The sequence below is a fragment of the Neopelma chrysocephalum genome, unplaced genomic scaffold (assembly GCF_003984885.1).
Source record: "Neopelma chrysocephalum unplaced genomic scaffold, ASM398488v2 Primary Assembly neopelma1_25, whole genome shotgun sequence".
Lineage (NCBI taxonomy): Eukaryota > Metazoa > Chordata > Aves > Passeriformes > Pipridae > Neopelma > Neopelma chrysocephalum.
Window position 1 is genome coordinate 4,362,312 of NW_020897694.1, and position 26,194 is coordinate 4,388,505.

Genomic DNA, 26,194 nt, shown 5'->3' on the forward strand with positions numbered 1-26,194 from the left:
TCAAAAGCACATCATGGCTTATATACTCTGAATCAAATTGTGATACTAATGCCCCTTGAAAAAACTGTTTCTACTCAGAGGAAAAGATGGCTGATTAATAGTTTCCTTCTGCTACTAACATTACAGACTTTGCACATCTCCAGAATGAAAAGGCAAAAGTTTGGGTATGAGTCATGCTTAACTTTCATTTTCCTTGGAAATAGTTAAATTATTATAGAATCACAGGCAAGTACTAATAATGAACACATTTTTCTTCTTTTCCATTCTAATAGAATAAGATTTTGCAAATAATATTTTAACCTAAAATTTGGATACCATAATACTAGTGATATAATTAGTTTTTATTTGGCAAAACGATAGTTCTTTTTCCTGGCAAGCAAATACAGACATCTACGATCCTTCCAAAGCAAGAATCATTATTCCCTTTAATGGACTTCTAAAAGAAAAGTGTACCTTATACACCTGAATGCTTTCTAAAAGGGAGACGAAACTACCTCATTAGGAGAAAACCCAACTAAACAGTCAGGGTATATGCATTACAAATACAAGACAACACTTCTAGCTCTAATTTACATACGCATACTTATTTATACTCTTTAATTACATCTAGCCATATAAAATGACAAGTTTCTTTTGTTTCCTTAATTTGGTAGAGGAATGTCATGATATGAAATCATAACTGCATCTACTTGTATCAAGTAAGTAATGAATTTTTGCTGAACTGCAATACTTGACATTATGAGGTTTACATCTTCAGAAGTATTTCAGAGTGCATTTTTCTATTAATGTTTTGTTGGAAGTCATGCTTATTTCATCAAAAAAGACTCATCTCTTCTGTTTATAGTACTCTAAACAAATACCTTTCTCATTTTGTGACATTTCTGAGTCATGTAGACACTCTCAGAAATCAAAAATCTCTCTTAATATTTTTTTTCACGTAGTTTCCATCTCTCTTCAATTTAGTTTTTTAAACTCATTAAGACAAATTTCAGCTTGTTTGTTTGTGGGTATAAAAGGGTCAGTATCAAGGAGAAGATTTTCATAGTACTCATGACAGAAGACATTTCTGTATTCTATTTCATATTGCTACATCTTCTCTTCGACCAGTTAACTAACCAATTAAAAAATGTGTGAACATGCTATCCTCCAGTCTAATGATAGACAGATAAAACAGGAATGTGCTAATACACTCAGAGTTATCTTCTACTCATCAATGCAAGAAATTAAAGATAAAACACTTGATTTCACAGACATTCACATGGGTAAGATATTGAATATGGCATAGTCATCAAAGGAAATGCCATATGGAAACCCATATGGCTCCATAGACAAGTACTAACAGATTTGAGATTTGCTCTTCTCTAAAAAATTAAAAGGAACAGGTTTTTTCTCTAGTAAAGAACCACTACATGGAGAAATGTAAAAGAAAGGCAGTGAAGACAAGGCAAGGTAAGGAAAGAGGAAAGGATAAAAGGAAAAAAGCCTCCCACTTTATTAGTAAATGAACACTTGTCAAAATTTCCAACATATTCTACAAATAATTTGTTGTAATTCATGTTTTCTTAGTCACTTGTACTCCTTCAAATCTTCTGACTATACTCAAAGTGATTGAGAAAACAAAGAAAACCAGACTGTATCTAAAACATAAAGAGATAAATAGATTATTGATAAATCTTTTCATTCTGTTCAGGGCAGGCTAAAAGCAGTTGCCATACAACTGACCACAGTCATCCCTGGCAATTGCTATAGAAGCACTGAGACATCAGTGAGTGGTTGCTGTCTCCTACCTGTAAATTGTTCCCAAATCCAACTGCTGTCATCAGTCCAGTAGGATGTACAATTTGTGCCCTCTATCTCCAGAGTCTGTGAAGATTTTGGTATGGTTACAACTCTTCCCTCATCATTTGTCATACATATTAAATTGTGAAACCATAGAACAACCTAGTCTGAAAGTGACCATCAGCTACTCAGTCAAGTCAGGGAAAACTTCTATTTTAAATTAAGTTTCTTCAGGCATTATCCAGCAGAGTTCCAAAAATCTCTGAACAAGGAATTTCAGAATCTCTGGGGGAAAGTTGTCGCGGTGTCTGATCACCCATTTTTTTTTTCCCCATTTTCTTAATAGCAAAAGGAAACTTTCCGTGATGGAATTTGCATTCATACTTATCATTTTGCTATGCCACACAGAAAAACCTGGTTAGATCTAAACACGCATTCAATAATGGAAGACAATGTGAAGTTGACCCTTTAGCAATCTGTTCTCTGAACTAAACAAAGCCTATATACTCAGCCTGTCCTTGTGAAACTGTGTAATCACAGAATCACAGATTTATCTTGATTGGCAAAGATTTCTGAGATTATCGAGTCCAATCTTTGATCATTGCTTTGTCAATTAGACAATGGTACTGAGTACCACATCCAATCCAGCCACTTCACAATCTGATGGATCTCCAGTGGCTTCCTCCAGTTTGTCAAGTCTTTCTTGTACTAGGAAGCCCCCTAACTGGAAGAAATACTCCATTTTTCAGCAGCCTTATGCTAAGTCACTTCTTTTAAACTGTTAATTATGCTTTAATAGTAAAGACAAGGTGAAATTTGGCCATCAGTGCTGTGTTTGGAGGTAATAATTGGACTATATGAGCTCATAAGATCCCTTCTGACTTGATGTATTCCGTAATTCTGCAATTTAAAATGTATACCAATTATATGAGGAGGCAAACACCTGTATTTCATAGGGCTGAGGATAGCAATTGAATTCAGGACCAAATCACAAATTTGTTATGACTGACACCTTCCCCTTCTCAGGACAGGCCTGGAAAGAGAGGACATTTCTGACATTTTGCAGACTATTGTTATAATTTAGTTCCCTGAATGATAACAGTATAAATGAAACAAAGTAATTCTTGTAAATATCCTTTTCCAACATCACTTTTGAGTAACTCAAAAAAGAACACAAATTTGAATAGAAATACAGAACTGCTTACTTCTGAAATTCATGAGAGTTAAGATCTTCTAGCAATCATAGTTGATAATCAATAAAATTGATTATTACAACTGGATGACAGTTATATGAAAAGAGTATTACATCTAAATCAGATATGAGACATCTGTAATATTTGTACTCTGATTACCCATTATCTATTTAGTTTTAATGCTAATTGCTTTTTAACTATTTTTAGATTATCATAAATAGTATTTTCATAAACTACTGAATGCCCTCAAAAGTACAGTTTTACTTCATAAATGTAGATCTGGTAACAAGAAACAAAATGCTACTGCTGTTGCCCTTTACAAAGAAAAAAAAAAGAAAGTAACACATACTCATAAAAATCACTTTTAAGCAAGAATTCTGAATTATATTTTTGGTATCATTTTCATTCAACCTCTCAGTTTTATTACTGAGACTATTAAAGTCTTGTAATACCATTGCATGAAGAAAATAATTTTTATTCATCTCGAACTCCATATTTTTCCCCTGCAGGTAATTTAATACAGAACTGTAAGTCAAGGAGAGGAAAGGGTCCAGAATAGCAATAATTTCAAGTACAGATCTTGTTTTTGTTATTTCAAGAACATAATTTCAGTACTGAAAAGTGAAAGGGATATTTTTTTGTTGTAGAGAACTCAATTACTTCATAGTGTTAAACATGAATTTTCATTGTATGTTTCCTTTATTTTATGTTTTAGTTTTTTCTTCTTACTTTACCTACAGGATATAATATGAGACATTTAGGCAAAGGAAGGTTTTTAAAAAAATTCTATGAGTGTATGGTGGCAAGGATGTGGTGGGTAGGGAAGAGTATTTTGTGCACTATTACAATCTACCTAATAAACTGGTGGAAAAACTACCAAAGTAGTTTTTAAAGTAAAAATCAGATAAATATTAAGATAATCTAGAACTCTGTGGTAACATTTATGATTAATTCATAGGAAACGCATAGTTTATTTACAGATAAACTACACAAAGAATGAATGTTTTAAAGGACATGATGTGCATGTTATGAGAAGAAAGGCACTTTAGGGACTTTTCCTGAAGCCAGAAGTCAACAGATTTTGATGTTGTCCCCAGTGAGAAAATATTCAAACCTTTATGACCTGATCTAAATACCCCTGAACCAAATTAGAAATTTTCCATTGAGATTGATTTACCTAGAACAGCCATGAGAAAAACCAGGAGACTTTCAAAAACATGAAGAGCAGTCAGACATCCATTTTCCACTAAATACCAGTAGCATGTATGCCATCTCTAACTTTGAAAATGTTCCTTTAAAAGAGAATTTTAAATTTTTATATTTTTTTTTGGTTTAGAGAAAACATTAGGACTAGTTAGGTAACTTTCCAAACACCATGGCCACTGTATAACACAACCATGTGTCAGCACTAATGATTTTTTTTTTAATGTTAACACAATTATTCTGAATTCTTGGAAGGACTTAGGCAGCAAGGTCAGCTTTCTTTGCATGGGAGGGAAAATGGATTTAGTTTTAATATGAAACTACATGTATACATACATTTGCATTATATAGTGTAATTCTAATTCTCTTGAATTATACTTCCAGGATCAGGTCTAACAAATTTGTTTGTAGGATTTTACATTTAGTAAAAGTCATAGAAACCCCTGAAACAATAACAACCTCTGCATCACACTCCTTACATATTACCTTCAAGTCACAGGCTATTACGTTGAAGATACTCACACACATGATAGGGTCTGTATGTTAGTCCTTAAAAATGAAATGCTTTTTGCCTATCATTTTCAATTTTTCAGTGATATTTTCTCTGCAATGTGATTATTCCTTTTTCCTATTTTATGCTCTTAAAAATGTAAACATTTACATTAAAGAAAGATCAGTTATTTAATGAAATAGAAGGGATGAAAGAGGCTGAAATAGAGTTTAAAAAAAAGATTATGAAAATTGGGTGCTGAGTATAACTCAGTGGATTTTTGTCATACCTCTACACTCTTCAGAAGAATTATAAAGTAATTTCTAGGTTTACATCCCCTAGGAGCATGCCTGTATATTTTGGTGTAAGTAGACCTGTGTGTTTCCCACGACTCTGAAATTAAACACTCCCTAAAAAATTTGTTTTCCATAGTCCTAAGTTTATATATATTTTTATTGTATTTCTATTCTCTATGGTTTCAGGAGATATAACCTCAAACACATGAAGACACTGTAAACTGAAGAACTGTCTTTTGCCTAAGGCAAGTAGAAAAACAGAATAAAGCCCCTGAGATGTATGAATTGCCCCATTCATCTCACTCTGAAATTCCAAGACTACTTATTTCCAAGAAAGTACAATTTGCCAGTTTTTCCAAGGATTTTACTATTTCCAAAGATGAACTTTAATGATACTGCTGTGAAATCAGCCATATATATATACATACACATACATGCATATAATGTATATGCAAAATAAAAATATATCTAAATAGATGTATTGTTTCCTGTGTTTTTGGTACCAGACCATGGATTTTTCTGCTTTCTCAGTTTTTGTGCATAACAGAAAATGTAGAGTGCCTACAAAAGTAGGAAAATGGGGTAAACAAGAATGGCATCACAAATTTTATCTTAATTTCCATAAAATAATGATATTGAATATGATTATTATTTTTCTTTGATATAAGTTTGCAGAATCTTGGAGCATAAATTGAGATGGATTCAACATTTCTGGTTTTGTATGCTATACATACTTACACTTAGTTCCTATACATCTTTAAAATTCCTGTAAAATACAATAAATTCATGCAAATTAGTATTGTACCATAAGATTTATAGATGTGTGCTGTTTGCATAGTGGTTAGTAATTTGGACAAAATTCAATGTAATAATTTGTAATTACAAAGACATTTTCAGGTTTCTTCTACAAAATTCATATAAGCTCTTGATGTACGATCTGTGCCTTTTTGTTGCTACAGAGCCCAGTGTTGAAGATGACCGTAGCAGAGGTGGACTAGGTGGCATTTAGATGTCACCCCCAATGTACTGAACCCATGATTTCCTGATTCGAAGTAATATGCACGTTGCAGAAAAACCTTTGTATTTGGTGTAATGTACTTTTGTTTTTAACACATTGTTCAAAGCTACCAATGGTATTCGATATTATGAATAATGTTCTTATTTTTGTAAATTTTTTAATGCTAGATTTTACTGCTACTGTGCTTTTTTCAAGTATTTTTCAAATGGTTGAGCTAAATGATATTCAGTTATGGACCGTGTGTTGGTCAATTTTATTGCTTTTTGATGGGTACCTGAAAATGAAATAAAAAGTGTCGAAATGCTTCAGTGACTAGTGAGTAGTCTTACAAATACTCCTAAGCTTTGGAGGTTTTTATATGAAAATAAGAATAATTTCTTGTGAAGGGCAGCAGTTGGTATACTTTTTTGCTGATGTCCTCCTTTGCACTGATGTTCATGTCTGGATGCTTCTTTCAGCATTGTCTACATCTGTTGTCTTCTATCCTTGAAACCAAAAATGTATTTATGTTCTATCTACATAAAGCAGAATTAGAACTGAATTCCTAAGAAACAAACTTTCACAAAATCTAGATTTCAGATTGGTAGCTTTGCCTAGAACAAATGTTGTTATGAAAACCTATATTTGTTACACATATTCAAAATCTATTCATATGTTACTTGAAAATGTAATTCAGTATACCATCATCCACCCCATAAGGTTTGCCATGTAATTTAATTTCCCTTAGTTTATGAAAAGGAAAAGACCCAACAACGAAAAGCAGAACATTGCATGAGTATTCAGCAGAGACTGACTGGGGTTTCTAAGCAATTCTTTTAAGCATGAAATTTATTCTTTGGCCTATGTTAAATTAATTTATATTTAATTTTACAGTTATTGTAGCAATGTATATAGTTCCTAGAGTATATTGGGATGTTTAGGTACAAATAAAAGACATTTGGAAAATAACTAAGGAGGAAATCAAGGACAGCTGTAGTAGAATTGTTCTTAGAGAAGGATGTTTCTGTAATTTAAAAAACCAAAGAGACAAGAAGTAACTGTACGAAACTCTACAAGAGATAAGATGAAGGCCTGTAGACAAGAAAAATTACAGAAAAATTAAAAATAAGGAAAAAAAATCGAGGCAGAAAAGGATGTCACTAGGAAAGAAGAAGTCAGTCTTCAAGAACTAAAACCAGGTGAAGGTAATGACGTGTAACATTTAACTTCAATATAATTAGTTACATTATAGAAAATGCTGTTTTAAAATATAATTTGAATACAAAAGATTCCGTTTGAAGGTGCGGGTATCTACATATTAACTTGCCTAAATTTCTATTGTCATCGTGCTTAATGAAGACTCAGCTCAGGTGAAATGAGTGTGCCACATATGACACTCCAGTTGTGTGCATTGGATAGGCTTGCTGCTGTACGTGATCTAGAGATTCTTTTCTCATTTCTGTCTGCCACACATAGGTCTTCTCTAGGTCTGCTGTTATATCTGCAAGTCCATTAAGATGACTCAGACACCATAAATTACCTGAAATGGCACTTCTGGTATATGTGAGGTCTATTGTTGATAGCCAACTCCACTTATATATCTACAGTAAGATGAGTAGATGTACAGATTTCCTCTAATATCTTGAATATACTTATCTGTCCTGAGAATTTTGATACTTAGCTCACATGTAGGAAGAAAAATTTAAGTCTCTTAATCTGTAGTTGAATCCAGATTGCTTGAGGTACAGTTCACACACAGGCAGAAGACAGAAACTGAAGGCTTTTGAACTACACCATGACAAACAGACAAAAGCATGCTGCTAATGATGAATTCACTCCAGTTAGGTCTTAATTATATTAATTTTTAAGCACAATGAAGAATATGTGAAAGCTAAGGTTTTGATACACATCTCCTTGATTTTCCATGTTAACACAGTGTAAAGAAAGGAGACATGAAGCAGATTATTTTTAAACAGTTTTTCAACATATAAACAGTATGTGATGGTTTAATCAGGCTCATATAGTGGAAAAGTGTAACTGCTTTTCATGCTAGTAACCACTGTAATACATTAATAGCAAGAATAGTGATTTTAGTGCAGTGGGTGTTCCTTGGATAGGACTCCAGCTGCTGTGAAAGCTTAAGCCAGAAAAGCTATCCTGAAACTGGATTGCTTGATGACAGACTGTCAGAATGTATTAAGGTTCTTAAGATAACAAGAAATGCTATGTGATAGGTAAAATTGCCTTGTGTTTGTAACTTACTGTGTCATTTTCAATGTTGTGATAGGAGATGCCTAATATCATTGTGATGTGCTTAGTTCTGAAAACTGACTTATTAATTGCATTACTGACATTCTGTATCATGGGCAAGCTATTTTTTTTCTCTTGGTTTTCCTTAGCAAAAAGATGTAATTGTCATTCTTCTTGAATTAGCCCAACATAGTCAAAAGTGATATAGGATCTCAGTTATTTTCAGAGCCAATTAAGAGATTAGCATCACAATAAGTCCCAAGTAAAGACCTACAACTTTTTTTTTATTTCTTCTTAAATATTTGCTTCACATCATCTCAGTTTTCCTATATTAACTTGTATGCAAACACATCGCTAAGAAATACACCATATTATTCTTGCCTATGATATGAAATATATAATATCAGGAAAATCTCTTACAAGAAAAGTCCACTTGTTTAAAAAGCTTACTTTGAAATTTGTCAGGTTGAGCAGTCTGCCTCAAGCGCAACCTAAATTAAAGCCAACAGAGGAGAAAAATTAAGCAGTGAAAAGTGCTTAGTTGACACTCACAGAACTTCAAGTTAAAATCAGAAATTATAAAGGTAGGTGATTTTAAGGATAATTTCATGACTGTTTTAATACTCCATTCATCACATATGCCACCTCCCTCTACAATTCTTTCAGAATTCTGGGTTTAGATAGATAGTATTTATTTTGGAGTAAAGTTCCCTGGATGTCTTTCAGGTATAGGCTCTTCCTTCATTTCTTGTTTACCCCCATGGGTACTACTAACATTATCCTGCAACAGTAAATCTTCTCAGGCAGAAGAGTGGTCCCTCAGAGTATGAGTTGAATCTAGAGCACAGTTTAACTATATTAGCAAATGACAGAGAGATAGGGAGAAAATAGGTGAATTACACATTATTAATCTGCTAACTGACTTCCCATCTCTATTACAGGTGGCTCTATTTTCTTCTAAGAAAGAATGTTGTGACTTAGCTTCATGATGCAAGATATCCTGTGTATCCCTTGAACAAGGCAAGGTTTGCCACACAGTCCATTTTTTCTTTGCAATCTAGTTAGTTAAGCTTGTCCTATAGTCAGGAAACAGAGACAAGAGTATAAGAGAGAGGGTATGAGATTTAAGCAATTTCTGGGGTTGGGTATTTTTTTTTCTGTCTTGGGGAAATCTAAAGGAAGAGGCCTAAATTCTTAAACAACTCTTAAAAGCACTTTAAGTGGAATGAGTTTGGACTACCTTGTCTCCATCCTTTTACTAATCAACCCCTTGTCTTGAGTTTAATCAAGCTCCCCGTAAAAACATAAACTCTCCACATTGACACTGATAAACAATTTCTGGTCTGAAACTCTGTGAAGCTTTTGGGTTTGCTTTTGTTTTCTTCGATTTTGGTTTGTTTTGTTGGGGGAGTGTGGGGTTGTTGTTGCTTTGATGTTGGGATTGCTTTTGCTGTTGGTTTGATTTTTAATACAACCAGAACACTTTGATGGCTAGGAATTTAGGCTGAGATTTGCATATAGTCTAAACTATCTTCAATTATTCTTATTCATTACTATGAGTCAGAAAAAAGTATTTAAAAAGCACAGACTTCAAGAGAGCAGCTGACTTCTTCACAGGAGTCACTGAAGGAAAACCAGAAGCAGGCATCTGGGATACCAATTATTCAGGAATTTGAAAGGTAAATAAGAGGCTTTTTAGTTCCTCTAAATTATATGAAATATAAATAATTTCTGTACTTATGTAAGGTGAAGTACAGTGGAACTAAAAAAGGAAAGTATGGGTGAGGAGGCATAACTGAGGCCTCTATGTAGGGAACTTGACACTGATTTCCTGAGCACCTTTGGAAAGTCACATTGAAAGAGAAAAGTATCCCTAAGATTTTTTTTTGTTGCAGTTTTTTTATCGTAAGCCAAAAATCATGTAGCTTGGCTGTTTGCCTAAACTTTGTCAATAACCCATAATATGCATACAGCAACATTTACAAACATTACATTTAATTATTCTTTTTTTCTTTAATGCTACATAAAACTCAGAGAGGACAGAGCTCCTCAATAAGGACTTAATATCTTCTATAAATCCTGAACAATCTAATTTCCTATTGGCAAATAGCATGTGGGATTCCTAATGGGCTTTACCTACATGTATTTGAGAAGTCCATTTCAAAATTCACTTTATGTGATTGGAATTAGGTGCTATCATTAAAATATAATGCTATATAATCCTTTATTTTTAAACTTTTTTGGTGGTGGTGGGTTTTTTTTGTTCATAGCACTGAATTTTCTTTAATGACTATGCAGCTAGGTAATTAATAAGTATGTGCTAGAAAGGGGTATTGAAGAGTCAACTTGACAACAAATTGCCTCTCAATGCTTTCTTTCTCCTCTTTTCTCTCAAGTAATATTTTTGTAGCTTTTTTTTTTTAGTTAAATTGCTTCTGGAAAGTTTGATTAGTATTTTTTACTATGTCAAAATATTAAAAAAATACAAACATCTGTACGAAAATATGAAAGGGTATTTGTAGAGGCTCCGTTCAAGAAAATAAATGTTAAATATTGTTTTGATTCCTTCAAAATCTTATAAACTCATTAAGAAAAGTTCAGCTCTCCCACTAGCTTTCTCAAGATAGTAGTGAAAGTTTATATTAGTTTAGACATTAGTACCTATCCTAATCTCTCTAGAAAAATATTGCCTGGCATCAATCACTTCAGCAGATCAAAGCTGAGTTTTAACTCACCCAGATGAATGCCCATTTGCTTCAGATCTGAAAGGGTAATATCAACTACACAGCAGCTTTTGTACAGGATGGTACTATTTGGTCAGAAAAAAAACAGTTCAAAGAAACACTCCTTTCAAAACAAGTATACTCCTACAATACACACGAATTTCCTGGGAAAAAAATTCTGGAGGCTTCTGTCCTATTTTCAAGATTTGCATTATATTGCTCCCGATTTAATCCTTGTAAAAGACTAGAAAAGCATTGTGTAGTGGGAGTATAGCCAATGCAGATGGACACATAAATACTTTTACAACATTACAGTCAGATCTTGTGATATTTCTAAATCACAGTCTTCATTTCTCCCTCTCTCAGGACCCCAGTCACAGTTTTCATACTCTTCTTTGCAGTTTCTTACATTTACCTAGAAGTACTGCAGCATGGAAACACTACTGGGCATCAGGATATGTTTTGATTACCTTAATGTCTGTCAGCTTCAAGTCTCATACAAAAGCTGAGCTGTAGTAAACTGTTCTAGTTGTTCCTGCTTTCAGTGAATAGTTCATGTTTCAAAGCTTAGCATCTTTTGCAGATTCACCTGTTCTTTACTCTGGACTTCAATATTTTCTTTTCTTTTTTTTTTTAATATTTAACTGTGCTCCTTTTTTACCAACAGCAGCAAGTTAGTGTCCATCCAAATTTCAATTCATATTGGCCTAAATGTCCAGAAACTTCTAGGAGCAAAAGCCAATGTTGAAAAAATTATTGGGTGCAGTAGGTAGAGGTTGTTTTGGTAGTCCTTTGCTGCTGCTTAAATTCACATTTCTTTTACTTTTCTATTCTCCTCATGGTCACATAAAAATACTAACATAGTGGAACACAAAAGTGCCCCTGAAAAGGAAACTAAGAGTTTCACTTACTCCTTTGGAAGCTTGCACCAAATAATTTCAGCTGCCTGTGTGATTAGATGGGGCCAGGTGGGGGTTAGAATAACAAATTGATCAGCACTACACCTAACATCATTAATAGAAGAACATGATTAATCATCATGAGAGTGTACAGTATAATCACTTGAAATATATACAGTATAGTTTTGGGGGGAAAGTTATAAAAATATGTGAATTAAAATTTAGTTACAAATGTTAGTTTAGGTCATGTACTTCGGCACGGTAACTTTAACTCCTATTAAAAAAATCAACTATATAGTTTATCTATAATTTTAGAAATGTGAAATTGGTGAAGGGAAGTAAGTCCAGAAATAGGAGAGAAAGAAAAAGAAATGGAGCTTTAAATCTGGTTGAGAGAACTCAGATGAATGGTCTTGAATGATTGTTCTTTTTCAGTCAGTTTCTAAAACAAGAACCTACATATTCTAGATCAGCAAAGCAGAATGGCAGTGTGATGTGATATGAAATATAGTCTTTTCTAGTTTCTCATCTTTTGAATTGCATAGGTTCTCTGCATTAAGTTCTTTCAATTTAAACATGTATTTACTGGACCCTTGAACATATCTATGAAAATAATAGATAGATGATAAATTTAATTAAATATCACTGGATAATTTAACATTTCAAGTAACCAAGCTAAGCCTGTTTCCTTCCAAGGCAGAATTCACTAGTGCTGCCTTTTCAGTCTGCTCGTATTAGAATTCCAGGACACCTTACTATTTACACAGCAAAGAACTAATAGCTGGCATAGATAACCTAATGCGTTGTAGTGATCTAGATAAGAGGTAGAGGGATTTTCTTTTTTCCATATAAAGCCAATTATTTGCCTCTCTAACTATATTTAGGTGAAATTGAATAATTGTTTAGCGGAAGACACAAAGTTGAAATTGTTCTAGATATAATTTACTGCAGTTTCTTAAAGTTATATGAATACATGGAAACACACATTTCATCTCTTCCTGTTTTGTATCCAGTGAGTTAGTGAAATAACTGTAGCAACACAATCAGAATCAGATATCCAGGATTTCTTTTTCTCAAATGACTACTCCTATGTTGTATGTCACATTTCTTTTTACTTGCTTTATCCATGCCCTACAATATTTTTATTGTTCTCTATACTACACCTGTAGTTCAAATATAGATGAAACCAGAATTCACTCTTTGAACTCTTCCAAGCAGGGGATGAACTCTCCCTTGCGGTGAGCTAGACCAAAGGGTGATTAAAGCAAAATAAATTTATACACTTAAGCAGAGATCTATTCTACTCATCTCTGAATAGTACTAGAGAGTCACTTCAGAATTCCATTTATGTTTTATAAACATGAGATAGAGTATCACCTTAACAGCCTAAAGAGTACTGTACTTCAAAATGGATACACTGATAACTGTCAGGTGACTCTGGGGAGGAAATGATGCTTGATACCATGGGTGGTCTGAGTAAGTCTTAAGTTAATATTACAAATTTTCTCTGCCAAATTTCTGTATTTATACACCTCCTGGCAAAATACAGTCACATTTTCAAAACATCACATTTCTGTTGCTCAGTACTATGAAAAGACTGGGAAAGCTGAGAATAATCCTGGTCCAACCAAAGCCCACATGGTCTTACAATCCATGATGAGCTTGTTCAGATCTATATGTCCCAGGGGGAGACACTGAAGCTACGTGAAGGCTATTCAAAATAAGGTAATTCAAAATCAGAATAAGAGCTTTTTATCTTATACCAAAACTCCATGCAAAAGTATTAAATATTATTGGTGTTTGAATTGGTGTTCATTCATAGTCCAGGTTTGAAATGAGCAGTCTTCTATCCAGGAACCACATTGGGCCTACTTACTAGTTGTTTTGTGTGTTTTATCACATTGTAAGACAACTGAGGTTATAAAGATCCCTGTGCTGTCATAAAGGCCCTTTTAGTATGAAATATCCCTTTCCCTTCAAAATTGTACACACTACATAGGGAGGTCAGTGAAGCTTGGTCAGTGATGTCAGGAATTATCTTCATTGCCTGCAGTAATATAGGCTTTGACTGGTGACTTACTGCCATATATCAGATTGGCTGTAATAACAATGAAGAACAAAGAAACATCATTTTTATGTATTTTGCCCAGTGCAGGATCAGTCTGCTGCAGTCAACAGTCTTCAGCAAACAGAAGAGACATCTACATATATGCAAAACAATTCATATAGCAATTTCAAGTTTACGTAACTTACATATTTCACTTATTATAAATTATTGGCATAGAAAACTTTGTTCAATAATTATCTGGTGTATTTTAATAGTTGTCCAAATTTTAATTTCCTATCATCCAATGTTATTGCTCTCCATGAAATGTGTGTGGTCTGTGTCTTCACATAAAAAAAATCTCCAAAATGTAAACTGATGCAGTCCTCCATCGCTCAAAAATCCTTTCTGAATTGTCATTTTGGCAGACTTCCATATTAAAATTTATGAAAAATTATTCCTCTTGGAGTTTCTTGTGTAATCTCCGGCAACAAGGCTTTCATTGCATCAAGGGTAGAAATAGATGTGTTGATTTTCGTGCAACTTTTTCCTGCAGTTTCTTCTCACTCCTGCTGTCTTCTTTTCATATGGATGTAGTGCATATGTTTATGATACTCTAAACTGTAGGGGATGAACTCTCAGTTCTCTAAAAACCAAATCTGAACATTCTAGCTTAAATTACTTGCATGTACTACAATATTCAAGCCACAAATACTTATATGTAGATTCTTTTGTCAGAAACTCACATTGTTTCTCAATTTTTTTTCGTGCCTCAAGTTTTCGTAAGATATGTAAAATAAAATCTCTGCAACAATTTCACCCAAAGTTTAAGAGTTATTATAATTTTAAATATCCAAAAAGATGGGGCTCAATGTGTTTTCCTTAGATATATTGGGAGTTTTCTAACTAGGAAGCCTAAAATGAAGAAGTGCATTATCACTTGCATAACTCCATGATTTCAACAGTTACTTTAACAGTAACTGGAAATATTTCTCATAGTCATAAACTTATGACTAGGAGATAAACTTATGACATATTTCAACCATGGTGACAAGTCTTGAAAAGTTGCTTGCAAATTTTTGTCCTCTGCCCCTTTTTACATCATCTGGTACTATCAAGAAGATCTGTCTCTATCATTTTTGTAAGCTGCCATTAAAACAGCTGTGAGAAACATTTAGATTGCCCCTTACTTTTCTCATCACTAGACTAAAAATATTTACCACTTTCAATCTCTCTTCACAGGGCATGAAATGTGCTTTCACTGTTTTGACAGAATTCCTTACTTCTTCTCCACATCCATCTTCAAATGGTCTGATCCAAAAGCATGTCTCCATAGCACTACGTAGAGGAGAACAATAATTTCCCCACTTCTCCCATGAATTCCTGTTACAGTAACCAGATATGTAGATTCTCTTATTTACACTGAAAACACATTGTTGATTCATACTGAAGTTGGTACCCATCCATTACACCTAAAGCTCTTTCAGCATGGACAAATCAGATATAAAAAACAGAATTTTTTTAACTAAGAAAACAAAATATTTAGTTGGGGTTTTTCAATATGACATATATAAAATTCAGTGCAGATTATAGGAATATTGGACAGCAATGATATACAGGTAGGAAAGCACCTCTGGAGGTTGTCCTCTCCAACCTCTCTGCTCAAAGCAGGGCCAGGCAGAGCAGGTTCCTGAAGACCTTCTCCAGTCAGATTTTGAATTTTTTCGATGTTCAAGACTCTGTAGGTTCTCTGGCTATTCCAGTGTTTGGCACTCACAGTATTTTTTTTTCTTTCTAAAAATAAATTTTTCTTTATTTCAGTTTGTGTCCATTGCCTCTCATTCTATCACTGGATGTGAATGAGAGGAATGTTCTTTCAAGTCTCCCCTCAGGCATTTATCCTTGTTGATAAGACCTCCCTGAGCCTTCTCATCTTCACGCTGAACAGTCCCAGCTTCTCCTTATATGACAAATTCCTTATTTACCTCTGTGGTCCTTTACTGGACTTGCTCATTAGGTGCATGTGCATGCCCCCTTGGTGCTATTGACCTCAGCACCGGATCCATCACTCCAGATGTATTTCACCAGTGCTGAGAAAAAAGGAAGGATCACCTCACCTAACCTGCTAGTCACTATCTTTCTAATGCAGTCTAGATTGTTGTTGGTCTTCTCTGCTGCAAGAGTGCATTGATGGTCCATGGTTAGCTTGTTGTCTGTCCCCAGGTTCTTTTCTGTGAAGTTCCTTCCCAGCTGGTCAGACCCAAGTCTGTACAGTTGCATGGAGTTATTCCTCCTCAGATGTGGGACTTCATGTTTCCCTTTTTAGAGCTGCATAAGGTCCCTGTTAGACTATTTCTCCAACCTTTCACAGTTCCTCTGAATGACAGCACAACCATCTGGTACATCAACCACTCCTCTGAGTTTCAGATTATCTGAAAACTCAATGAAAGTACACTCTAACACTTATCCTGTTTATTAATGAAGCTGTTGAATAGTATTGTGCCCCTATATTGATGCCTAAGCCTCCAATTAGACTTCCTGCCACTGATTACCATACTCGGAGCATGGCCATTCAGCCAGTTTCAAACCTCACTATCTGTTTATCCAGCAACAGCTTTTCATGAGGATCTCATGGGAGGCACTGTCAAAGACTTTTGTTAAAAGTAGTTTTCATTGTGTTTATGTAAAATTTCTTCCAGAAACTGCATTATTTTGTGTTCTCTCTGATATATTAAGTGTCCTGTGGGCAATCCATTGATTAGATATTCATCAGATGTACAGATCACAAAGCCTGATTAGTCTAACTCTATGCTCTATATCAGCATTAGAAATTATTTATAATTGTGATTCCTATCTAGGAGAAAGCAAAGCATCTCTTGATTGACAAACTCTGTTCTTAGATTTGTCTGGTTTTTAGACATATTAGAGATATGATAATCCCAGAAAATATCTGCTGTGAATGTTTTATTATCTGTAAAGATAGTTACAATGATAGTAAGCAGGTAGAATTTTTTAAATCCTCTAAAAATTGCACAGATGTTTAGGTATCCCTCTTTGAACCTTACCATATCTCTTTTCACTCTATCCAAATTATCATATAAAATCCTGAATGATGCTATGTCTCTTCTGATGATGTTCATTAAATGAAAGAACTCTAAACACTGGGGAAATATGCTATGGTTTTAATATGGCTTTTTAGCTATTTGATGAATTCTTAACAACTGCTCTTCAAGTAGATATGGTCAGATTTGCAAATGTTCTGCTGGTTGCACAAAATACATCCAAAACTTTCCCTGGTAAAAGGGACAGAGGTTGTCATCCAGCAACAGCTACCATGTATGATTAGGTCTCCATAAACTCAAAGGATGGCCTGGAAACATACTGGAAATGGTAGCCAGATGAATTTCCAAAAGTGCATTGAAACAAGTCAATTTTTTATAGTCTTCATTTCCACTGGAGATGAAGACTGACATAAAACACACTAGTTATTCTTCCAGAGAAAATATCCTTGAAGCAAAACCTTTTGTAGAGTTGGATTAAAATAGCAAATAATGATTGTTCATCATGGTGCACCGACATTGAAAAGTATATATTCTGGAGAAAGAGAAGTGTCAGATTCTCTTGCTTTCTACGTTTTTTCAAACCATCTACAATGTATAACAATACTTATCTTCTAAACACAAGCTACTTCTCTAACCCTTGTATTGTTTGGGGTTTTTTAAGGGATTAATCTCTCTGTCTTCCTTCCTTTGCAGGGGTTATAGTCCTTAGGTTTTACTCAGAGCTTTGAACCTCTGAATAGAAGGTGCTTTAAGACCAGGAGATCTTTTTCTCCACGGACCTAGTATTACTGATAATAAGACTCACATAAAAACAGTAGAGGAGAAGATATCAGCATGTTAAGTTCCCCATTCTCAATTCTTAAATATAAGTAGTGGAACTAGTTGTTTTGATTTTGGACTTACATGTGCAGTCTAATGAAAACTACATGGTCAGTTATGGGAATTTTTCATAGTTTGATACACAGTTCTGTGCATGATAAAAAAATATGTGATGCCTATACAAAATATGTCATTACTTCATCTCTAGTTTGTACTCAAACTCATCAAAAAGTGGCCATCTCTGTCAAAAGCTGGCATGGTTTGAGAGCCCCAAAATCCAATTCCCTAGTTCTAGCCCCCCTCCCACATCTCAACCCAGTGTGAGATGGGTTTTCCAGACACCACACGAGACTCAAAATGGGGGGAAGGGAATATATTACAAGACACTGTACAAAATAAATAGTATAATACATTACATACACAATCCCAACTATCTCTACCATGACATACAGTATTTACAATGGATCAAATCTCTTCTCCCTTCCAAATAAAAGTCCAGGAGGGAAGAAGGGAAAGATCCTTTCCTCTCTCAGAGCAGCAGTCCCTCTAAGGCAGCAGTTTCTCTCTGTTTTCCATGCAGCAGCTGTAGCTGGATCTCTGGCAGTACACACGAGGGGGTCTCCAAGTCCCTCGGCCCTTCGACACAGGTGAAGGGTCTTACCTTCCGTGGGCTGTATTCACCAGGACAAAGGTCACATCACCACGTCATATCGCAAAGCACAGGGGTCTTTGCGACGGTCCTTATCTTCAGGGGATTCAAACCTCCTTTGCAGAGCTTTCTATGCTCTGCTCTCAGGCTGGCTGCTGGCTTAGCTTAGCGGCAGCAGCGAGGGGGGCCAAGGTCATCCCCTCCACATTCTGTCCTGGCTGAGCTCTCAGGACGGCTGAACTTCTTAGCTCCTCTTTCTGCAGTGCTGTAGCACTCTGAGACTCTTCTCAAGCAAGAGTCCATCTCTCTCCTCCTAGGAGGGGTCTCAAAGGATTTTGGGGAAGTTTTGGTTGCAGTCCTTACCCCAAAATCTCTTTCTGTAGTGGCTTAGTCCTACTCTGCTGCTGGCTCTCTCCCGGCTCTCTCAGACAACTCTGTGTCTTCCTGCTCGGCTGCATGTTTGTTTGCTGCTCCTTCAGTTCTTATCTTCTGGCTCTTTGCCACTGTCCTCCGTACGCTGCTGCTCTGCCGCTGCTCTGTCTGCCCACTCACGGTGGAGAAAACTCCTTCAGCTTTCTAACTACAGGTACTTAGCCCAGTTTAACACTTTTCCAAGTCCCTGCAGCCCCCCAGCTGGGGGCCCCCAGAGGGGCTCCTGCCCCTTCCTCGTTGCTCTCACAACATGGCCACTTCTCCTTTAACAACAACTACTACAACTCCTTTCTTTTCCAGTCTAGTGATATGTTTATATTTTGCAGGAGCGCTGATTGGGTCAACCCCAAGGGTCACCACCCCCTTGGGGGTTACCATTTCTTAGCTCTAGGGGGGGAAACTGTTTCCCCCCACCACAAAAGCATATTTCACTTCATTTTCAAGGCCACTTATAGCATCTTTTGAAAGAAGATCCTTCAGCAGATGGTCCCCCATGATATTTCCTCTCATGTGGTATCCTGGAAATCTCAACAAATTTTTATCACATATGATAATACAGCGTAGAAATGAAGATGTGTGTCTGTATATATACATATATGTTTGTGTCTTATTATTAGCATTTCTACAATAATTTATCATTAAAATCTATATAATTAAGGCAATATTATTAGTATGCCTTTTCCTTGGTTCTTTTCAAGTTATATAAATCTGTGGGGAAATGAAAGTAATATCTGTTCAATTACCCTCTGTGTTTAGGATTAGTGATCACATGGAATTAAAAAACAATTTAAATGTTGAATATAAAAATAGGAAAAACATGGTCCAGCGAGTATGAGGTATCAAATTTTACAAAGGATCTCCAACGTCAAAAAGAATTTTTCCACTTTAGTATTATCTTCAGGCATGTGGAGGATTCAATGTGAACCTGTTACTGAATGACAAACAGAAGATGAATCCATCCAATCCCCAAGCCACTGTAGTCATATGCCAAGTGTCATTTTTTGAGGATAAAGACAGAAGTCTCAAAGCAAGATGCTGACAAAGAGAAATGTTGTACAAAGGATTGAGCATGTTAATATTCCCCTAAGTGGACATATTACACAGGCCAAAAAGAAAAACCATGACATATCCTACTCTTGGGGCAGCCCTCTCAACTCTTTCTGACTCTCTCAGAAATCCTGATCAGAATAAAATAGAGGCAAGCTTTGTTACCTCATCAAAACTAAATCTGCCATGTGAACAAATCATCTTTTTATTTTCTCATCTCTGATGTTAAGCAGAATTTCAGGTATTGTTAGTATATATGATACATGAGAAAGTTCAAGTGGAACTTGAGCAACAATATAACATGCATGACAATGCCTAAAAGGACCTTAACAAGTGAACTGAGTAGGATAAACAAAGGTATAAGTAAAATATGCATGGTATCACATATTTAATTCACTAAAGTAAAAATGTGCAAATGATGTTTCCTGTTGTACATTATATGCAATTTCTGTGGGCTATTATATGATCAGTTTTACACATATAAATAACAGGAAAGGTAATGATAGCAGTCTATATGGGAGCCTTCTTTGGTGTCTCAGATCTTGGAGGATCAACTCCAAGAAGCCTACCAGGTAACATTTCCTGACAAAGCAAAGAAAAACAACAAAAAATATCAGTGTTTTTTCAAAACTACCATACCTTTCTCCCTATTAGTTGGAACTGCATTTAGAGAGTCAGCAATAAAGAGGGGATATAATGATAATACATCAGCAGCCAACAGTTTACTCATTTCCTTTCCGCAGATGTAATTTAGTTCTCCATTCTGGATATTTACTTTGAGGGATCATCAGTATGTCTTATGAATAAAGCTCTTTGCCTCTCTTTGGACTGAACTATTAAAGGAAGGTGAGAACCAAAATACTCTTTTGGTAAGATTTGTATGGATATCAGTAAGTAGTAAAGCATAACAAAAGCAGATATCTTAGGCAAAAAAAAGTGATGCTGAGGACCCAATAACTGCTCCATATACAGTTTGGATGCTTTACTTCAAATTAGCTCTTGTCTAGTCCCCTGGACTGAATATCATCCAGGGGAGCGGGTGCACATTGGGCTCCTGGAACACAGTTCATAGAATCATAGTCTTATTAAGGTTGAAGAAAACCTCTAAGATCATTGAGTCCAACTGTTATCCCAGCACACTGTGTTCATACCTAAACCATCTCCCCACATGCCACAGTTTTGAGTTTATTTTTATCTAAATGAATTAAATCTGCATTCTCCAGAATGAGAACCTACGTACAGGAGGTGGATATGAGCAGGAGATTTACTGCAGAAGTATGCCTCTGATCCAAAGTCAAATGTAGATGATGTAGACATACAGGTAGGCAATGTTTTCTTTAGTTATACTGACAGATTCAAGTAGCTGTCAAAATATGAGTTACATTCACAATATGGTGGGGTTTTCTTATTATTATATAAAGCAATGATTCCTATTCAATGGTTTGATTTTCTTTATTTTGCTTTCTTTTTTTTTTAATAAATAAGATGCTTTTATGAGCTGTCACTCAAGCAATTCTTTTTGTGTGTGTGTTTGTTTGTGTGTGCATGTTATGAATATGTTGTTGGGTTTAGATATAATTATTTTTCATTTGAAATAATACAGACATGAAAAGCACAGAAAACATATACATAACTTTTCATAAAATATATCTAAAATGATGTGCTGGGTCAGGCTTGGCAAAAAGCTAAATATCCACCTAGTTCTTCATTTGTTCCCTCACCTTCCTAGGGACATGGCAGGGAAAAACAAGAAGAACAGTTGCAAGGAAGGTCGTGGGTCAAGATATAGTCAGGCAGATAGCTTGTCAATTATCAATTACAAATTCCAGTTGTGAGCGGAAAAAACTTGTCTTGAAGAAAATTAATTTTAATGCCAAGTAAAATAAATATTTCATTACTGATTTGTGTAGTGGGAAACAAAAATTCAAACAATAAAAGAGTATCTTTCTTTTTTTTTCTAGGCTCAACTTCACTCCTTTTCCTCAGACTCCTCTCACCATCCCAAATGCTGCAAGGAGATGAAGTGGTGGGGAATTACAGTCACTACATAGAGATGTCTTTTTACTGCTGCTTCCTCATCATTCTCCTTTCCATTCCTCCACTGTGGCCTCTTCAACAGGCTGCAGGGAATATGTCCTCTGACACTTGGAGCATCTCCTGCTCCCGGAACAACCTGTGTCTAGCACAGGGAAGCCCTGATCTCTTCTCACAGAGGCCACACCTGCAGCTCCCCCCCCCTTCTTGGGCACGTTAACCCAATACACATGAATATTTCCCTTTCCATATTTCTCTAAAAGGTAGAGGTTATAGAACTAACAGCACTTCCCCCCCCAGCCTTTTCAAGTCCTCTCAAAAAACAAGTGTCATATAAAAATAAAGGACAGGAAATGGTTATGCTGTAATCCATGCTAGTCCAGAGTGAGCTGGACCTCTACACACAATTTTGGGCAGTAGTTTAAAAAAAAGTGTACATATAATTGTTAGAAGTTCAGAGGAGACACAAAGAACTAATAAAAAGTTTGAGAAAAAAAAGACATTTGAGAAAAGGCTAAGTGAACTGTGCACGTTCATTCTATAGACAAAGAAGACTGAAAAGGCATATTACTGTCCTTGAATCCAAAAAGCTATAGTTTGAGGAAGAGAGAGACCAACTGCTGCCCTTAGACAATCAGAACTGAAAGAGGAATAATGAGCTCCAGTTGCAGAGGAGAATTTTGGATTAAATATTAAGAATATATCTTAAAAGAAATGGTAATAGTCCAGGAAAAAGACTGAGTTGCAGGGGGGTGAAGTGTAATTGGTCTTGGTAGAGATATTTGAGCTTAGGGTTTGACACTCATTCATAAGCAATGTTTCAGGGGTCCTGAAATCAGACTTGTTGGACTGACCAAGTAGTCTCGACCAAATGAACCTTCTAGCCCAAATTATTGCTCTATGTGTTTTCATGCTGTGTGAAAGGAAAGCACTATGTCAGTTCTAAAAACAAGCAAAAACAGTTTTGCAAAACAGAGTGTTCTGTGTCTTCACACTAGGAGAGGGAGTTAGAAACAGGGGGTGATGCAGTCCTAATATGTCTGTTTACTTTCATGAAGTGGTTGCCTTAATGCACATTCTAGGCAAGTGTGTTTGTTAAATTCTTTCTTTATTTGTTATTAATTCATGATGTGTGTAGGGTTCTAGACACAAAGTGGTGAATAAAGCTTTCTGTTTAACTACAGAATGGGAACAGCAGGAACTGTCAGCTTTCTCATATTGTCTCACCAATGTATTACATTTCCGACTGAGAAAGTAAAAAGAAAGTTAGATTTCCGTACTCAGGCAGATTCCTACTGGGGATACATGCAGATAACTTTTACTGGCAGCATGCATAGTATCACTTTTTCTAAATGAAAGTTATCAACCATTTTCTTGCTGTTATTGTCTTTTTTTCCCCTAAGGATAGAAAGGACAAATTAATTTTGAAATATTGTATGATTTTGCATACAAACATCTCTGTTCCGAAATGAGATCTTCATATATATTTAACCAAAAAAACCCTAAAGAATCATCCAGTAGTCATTAGGAATACATGAACACACAGAAATATATCTGCAAAGATATTGTTAAAAAACTAAGGTCTTAAACACGGTTTCTGGTTTTGAAACAATGTCTTCTCTCTATGTATGACTGTTGCGACAATGTGTTGCACCAGCCAGCAATTAAGTACTACACAGTACTCGCTCCCCTGCCTATCCCCCCAGTGGAACAGGAAGAATCAGAAAAAAATAAAACTCATGGGTTGAGATAAGACCAGTATAATGATTGAAACAAAGTAAAATATGGTACTACAATTACTAATTTTAGTAGTTGTAACAAAAAGGAAAGACAGAAATAAAACCCAATAATGGCAAGTGATGCAAAACACGTTGCTCACCACCTGCTGACTGAGCACAGCCCATCCCTTAGCAGTGATCAACCCCTCACATGATGTTCTATGGAATATCCTTTTGACCAGTTTGTGTCAGCTGTCCTGATCCTGCTCCCTTTTAGCTTCTTGTGTATCTGATTGCTGGCAGAGCATGGGAAAAGTCCTTGATTCAGAGTAAGTGCTACTTAGCGACAACTTAATTATCAGTGTGCTATCAACATTATTTTTATACTAAATCTAAACCACATCACTGTACCAGCTACTAAGTAGAAAATTAACTCTAACCCAGCCAAAAACAGGACAGTAACTCAGTGAAACCATACTAAATATGGTAACTATGATGTATAAGCCTCAACCAAAAGCAGGCATTAAGCCCTTGCATGCTATTGTTTCAAAAATCCCAACCCCACTGTAGATGCAGAACTCTGTTTTTATTCTTCTAGGGAGTTATACTGTACTAATGTAAAATAGTTGTTTTCAATAGAGCTTTAATTATATTAGTTATTTATAGTTAATCCAATAGAGCTATCCTCTCTGAATATGATACTTGTATCTTATGAGGTAAATCAAAATCCCATACCTGAACACCCCTGAATTGATTCTTGTGACATGAAGCCACCTCTGTTAAAATATATATTATAGTTATTGAGTTATATTTTATTTCTGACATCTGGTCTGCACAGTCTGACATTTATTGGATGATATTATTTTATTTTATTTTATTTTATAGGTGCTAACTTTTTCAATTGATACTTTAGGTTTTCTTTCCTTTGCTTACCTTATCTTTACCATCTTTTTCTGTTACAGACAGGGACTGGGGCAGTTTCACCCTGGTTTGCAAGTCCAGACATTGTCCACTTGCAGAAATTCTGTCAGTGCTCCCAGAGGCATGGAGTTCTTCCTACCAGCTTGCCTCACAGACCCAGCAGAACTGAACATTTCAGAGGCTGATCTTAACCAATACTTGCCTTCCAACCATTCATTTTCAGGACAGACTGATAATATGCAGACGCACATTCTGTTATTTTCTTATTTGTCAGTCTGTTGTGTGGTTAGAGAGTAAATTATGGCTTCTTAGACTATGATTTGCATCATTAAAAGCTAGAGAGAAATATAGAAGTATTTCTTTATATGGGAATTTTTGGTAAGATGTCCTATAAACAAGGCCCAAACGAGAGTTTGGATTTCCTCAACTGCACTTTCTCCAGGCATGAAAAATATGTTTGATTTTCATAGAAAGACCCATTTTATCTTCACATATAATACATTTCCAACACTACTGACTCTTCCATTAGTTTCTATGCCTACCTTGCTACTTGTAAGGCCATGTGATAGTAAAATTGCCAGAAATGTTATCTCTCACTCTATGTAGGCAATATTGGTATTTCCTACCAATGATATAAAGATAGTTATTTGTTTCCATCTCTAAAGATAATCTTCCATTACTATATAAAATAAAAGATTACATGGAATAGATATTACTCAACACAGAGTCTGAATGTTTCCTTGCTTCAATCACCAGTTTCCATAATAGCAAGTATAAGGTAAAAAAATTCCTATGATATTGTGTCAGGTACTTGGCATAGCAACTGTCTGTTAGATAGTATGTGCTATAAGAATTATAAAGAAAACTGTTGTGGTTTGTTCAGCTCTGAAGCTACAATAAAAACAGCAGCCAAAGGCTTATTTTGAAAATCAACTGTAAGGAGAAAGGAAGGGAAGGGAAGAAAAAAAAAACTTGGAAAGAATCTTGGATTAATCTGTTCCTTGGAGTTCTTCATAATCCTGCTGAAAGGGGATTTTCGTTGTTGTTTTTTTCCCCTTCCTCACAATGCAGCCTAACATTTGTTTTTGAAACCTGAGAAATAAGATTTTTATTTTCTTCTGGTTTTATTTTTTTTCCTTATTTTTTAAAAAGCCCATTTACCCAAAGATTCATAACACCCACATTCACAGACATACCTTTTTCTGTAGTGCTGTTCATTACAAGAGAATTCTACTCAACAGTAGCCTAACAGTCTACCAACCAGGAATATTCAGGTTTCTTTTTCTTAATTCCTATTGTATATGAAGACTAGTGAAAGAGGACTCAGCTATTCAGAAAAAGAGGGTTGCTATCAATTATTTGCACTGAAAAGACAGATTTGTTTGATGATGTTTTTTATTCCAGTCTGAAATGAACAGGTCAGCTGTGATTAGAAAGTTAACACCAGTAGGTTCACTGAAAAATGGAAGAGTTTAGATTTCTACATAAGACAATAACACCGGAGAGAACAGATAAGTGAAGTTAGCTGAGCTAAGACAAAGTTTTGAGATGTGTTGTGTCTCCATTAAAGGATCTGTAGGGTCACACCTATACTACTGAAAGAAACAATGCCCATAAACATTCCCAACACTAATGCCA